The sequence below is a fragment of the Emydura macquarii genome, unplaced genomic scaffold (assembly GCF_026122565.2).
Source record: "Emydura macquarii macquarii isolate MOO-44397 ecotype Brisbane River unplaced genomic scaffold, CSIRO-AGI_Emac_v2 contig_3348, whole genome shotgun sequence".
NCBI classification, from domain to species: Eukaryota; Metazoa; Chordata; order Testudines; family Chelidae; genus Emydura; species Emydura macquarii.
The window spans coordinates 3,163,985-3,168,329 of record NW_027133485.1 but is presented as its reverse complement, the minus strand read 5'-3'; positions in this window follow the sequence as shown (position 1 = coordinate 3,168,329).

Here is a 4,345-nt window from a genome sequence, read left to right as displayed (position 1 = left end):
TCCATTTTCCCTTATACAGGCCAGTTGATCTGTATATATGCACCTGCTGATAGCGGGCCCGTGTCTACTCTTAATGGGCTGCTAAAAGCCATCACTTATCACAACTTGCAGGCACAGGTGCTTGGACTGTGAATCCACTGTATTTAACAACTAGATGGAGTAAATGCTTGGATAGGACAGGCCTGCAGAAAACTTGTGCACTGCTTGAAATGCCTTGGTGATGCCCTTAGCGGTCCTCTCCCCTTGGCATCAGTAACTTGATGGCTGTGCAAAGATGACAGGGAGCTACGTTATCTTCAATGATAGAGGACAACTAGCTGTGTTGTTTTACCCTACAGCTTCAACTGAATAAGAATCTTCTTTCCCACTTGCCCTAAACTATTGTCTGTGATCACTGGGCACTGAGCAGCTGCCATACCCCACTCCACACGCACAAGCCTATTGCCCAAGAAGGAATCCCAGTGATTTTTAAGACAGTAAAATGGTCTAAAGTCCACGTCTACACTACAAACTTCTGCCAGCATAGCTATGTGGGTTAGTGATGTAATCTCTGACTCACATAGCTGTGCTCGTAGAAGTCCCTAGCACGAATGCAGCGTATAGTGGCAAAGCTACACTTTTGCACGTGCAGCTTATTCGCCCCCCACCCCTTTGAGTGAAATAAACTATTAAATCAAAAGCATAGTTTTGGTAGTATAATCTGTATACATGCTAGGAGCGCTTTGCTGGTATAGCAAATCTATATACCTGTACCAAACACTGAGTGTAGACATGGCCTAAGGCACAGACTCAGTTCTCCTGTAAACTGATCTTAAAGCAAACTCTAGGCCCACAAAGAGATGAGCTGGTGCAGTGATCTCTTACATGCACGCAGTCCCCAGGAAAAGACCATCTTTAAACAGGAAATCTAAAATGAGAAGAGTGCCTTGTTAACTCTTTAGGCCCTGAGGCTTTGGTAATAAAACATATGGTCAGGATTATTAGCCAAAGCAAAGCAAACAGCTCAATGTGGATGTTGCAATAACTTAGAAATACTTTAACCTGGGTCACAGCATTATAATTTCTCTTTATATCAAGCTTTTTGTTTTTAATAGAAACCACTTTATTCTGCAGTAGTATTCCTTCAAGGAATACATCAGATGAAAATTAGACCTGTGACGTTAGATTTCTCTCTCCCCGCAGGATTATTTCTAAAATTTAGGATCTAGGATATTTTTTTTATAAATGAAGTTTGAAGGGCTTTGGAGCTAAAGTTGACACACAGTATCTATCTGCAAAAGACAACTCCACCCCTCACCCTTTTCAGCATGCAACTGGGATAGAAAATCTTTGCCTTCCATCCACTCTATCTGACCCCTTTGCAACTGGAAATCTGCTAAGACCATCAAGAACTTTACAACTGTAGCATTTCTCTAAATCTAAAAACAATCCATCTGATCTTTAAATAGTCCTTGGGACACTCATTCTTTTAATGAAAGGAAAAATTTAAATTTGTTTTATAAATCAAGTCACACATTTGGAAACTGGAAATAAGTGTAGAAAAAAATCAGCTGCTTACATATACTTGGTGCAATTCTCCTTGGCACATGAAACACAGGGCTTCTTCAATAAGAGGTATATTATAATGGGACTTGGTTATCACTTGGTTCTAGGAGATTAAATATTAGGTCTGGCTTTCAGTTAGGTGGCAATGACTAGTTAAATGCTACATCACAATAGGAAAAATATCCAGCAAAAGTATGACTCCCTTTCCTTCAGAAGCATGAGTCCTTATAAAATGTAAAACTAAGATGCACCAAGAAGGATAAAGAGTCAAAGGACATTTAAAAATTTCTACAAATTCTTTGTTCAATCGTGTTCAATTATTTGTGAGTAATGGAAGGCCACATTTATTTATTCCTGGAGGTTGCGCTCTGTTGGCTCTGGATGCAACCCCTTGTATCCTTCAGTCAATGGGGATTCAAAGCTTAGTCCTTGCCCTCAGGCAAAACATATGTTCCACTCTAACCTGACTCCACCATGGGTGTTTGGAATAGAATCATTGTTTTGTGTTTATTAATCACCTGCATGCAGATGGGTGCCCATAATAAAAAAACTCAAGACAGATCCTTTGACAAAATGTAACAGGACTTCAATGGCACAACGACCATACCCATATTTTGGGTGCCTGCTAAAACAGTGAGCCTCCAATCAGGGGACAGTTAAAACATTTTTTCTATTTGGTATGTAGTGAAGAAAACATCACACCAGCTCAGCCAATCTGTAATGATGTCTTCTAAAACAAACATGCAAAAACATTCAAGATTGATGGCAAAGTAAATCAGAGATGCTGCATATTAAAAGCTAAAAAAATACATTAATGCAACACAGGAATGGTGAGATTTCAATCACCGAAAAGTCAGGACATTCAAAATTAAGGTTCCTCCTATCACGTTAAATGAGATCTGCTAAAAGAAAATAATTCTGTTTAGGGCTTGTTTCTTTACGATGTACAAAGTCTGAAAAGTTTTTTAAAATTCTGAGTTAAGTTCAGCCCAAGATTGTTTCAGAAAGGTATGAGCCACTGGCTTAAAAAATAAAAACCATTGCTGCCACAACTATAATAAAAATAGCTGATAAATAAATGCAAAATAACCTGTAAAGCCTGATGGGACTTAGAGGTCAAAATTAGATACAACAAAGGATGGTCTGGAAAAGAAGATTTGTTTCATGGTTAAGGCACAGGACTGGGACCCAGCTCTGCCACAGACTTCCTGTGTGGCCTTGGGCAAGTCTCAAGTTTTCTACGTGTAAGCTGGGGATTTAAAAGTTCCTTTGTTGTCTATTTAGGCTCAACTCTTTGAATCCCTGCACCAATGTGAAATCTTAGCCCCGCTGAAGTCAATGGGAGTTTTGCCATTCAATGGAGTCAGAATTTCACCCTAAGCATATGTATAGCACCCACGATGAGGCCCCACTCTCAGCGGGGGCCCCTAGATCATACGATAAATACAAATATGTTCATAAAAAGGACACTTCTGTAGGAGATCAAGAAAGCTTTGCAAGTTAAGATTGCCAAGTCTAAGCCACTCATCTTCCCATCTGCAAGAAGGATCAAATATCTGTACTTGGGAACTTGACCATGATGGGTACAGTACTGAAAATCCTGTCCACTGTAAATAATTTTTCACATGTCCATCTTTATTTCTGAACAAAAAAAGCAAATCTCACATATACAATCTAAAGATTTTAGTTAAATATTTAACTATCCAAGCACAAAACAAGCATCTGAACAGAACGTTTGAAACAGTTGAAAACTGCTTCGGCCCCAGATTCAGCTAAGTCATCGGTTTCTGGGTGAAGTTTGAGCCTTTAAAAAAGTTCAATTCTAGGCCAAGATTAAACAAGTGTCGACCACTATATAGCAATTATCTGAAGCAGTTACATGACAGATAATGGGGGGGGGGGGGGGGTTAGAATGGAAGCACCATCTTAACATTGGACAAGTTAATGACTGTTCTCCTGGAATGAAAAAGACACTTTTTACGTAACATGGAGTAGTTCACAGAAGATCCATAAGACGCACAAGTAACATTTAAAAGTTTCCTACTGATCCTTTTATAGATAAGCCCAATTCAAAACAAGTGTTAAAAATGGATGGATCTCAGCATATGTTCTTTTGGGCTGCTGACTTGTGGTGCTCTCCTAATTCACATGATTCATGCTAAAATAATTCTACTTTTATATTTAGGGTGGCTAAGATCCAACAGGCAAGCAAAACATGACTTTCCAGAAATTGGATTTTTTTCTCCAACTGTTGAGCCATAAAGGGTGCTGGTTTCTGAGGTGGCTCATTTTCTGCTCCCACGTGTACTCTTTTCTGAATAACCTCTTCTCTCAATTTCAACTTAGTCTAAATAACAAAAACTAAGAGGCCATGAGAAGTATATTTAGACATTGTGAGAGTTAACCCCTTTACTATAAAATAAAATTGGAGAAATTCTTGTAGCTATTCTATAGCTCAAGGAAGGTTTTTTAATACAAGTGGATTATACCAGCTGCTTGGTGGACTGCAGCACATACTGAGCAAATGGATGATGGATACTCACCTGCTGAAAGAATACAAAAAGATGTGCATGGGAAAATTAGCATTCAAACAAGAATTTAAAAGGGAAGAGACTGGAAGCAGCAGAACTGGAACAAGCTGAGAAAGTACAGAGGACCCATTGATAAAGAGCCCAGAACAGAAAGGAAGAAAACTGCAATCTGCACATTCATAGATTGGCAATCCCAAGATTCCATTTGCAGAGCGACGACAATTTAATTTACTTTGGGAGAAAAGGGTTAATGGAAAAGTGATATGATA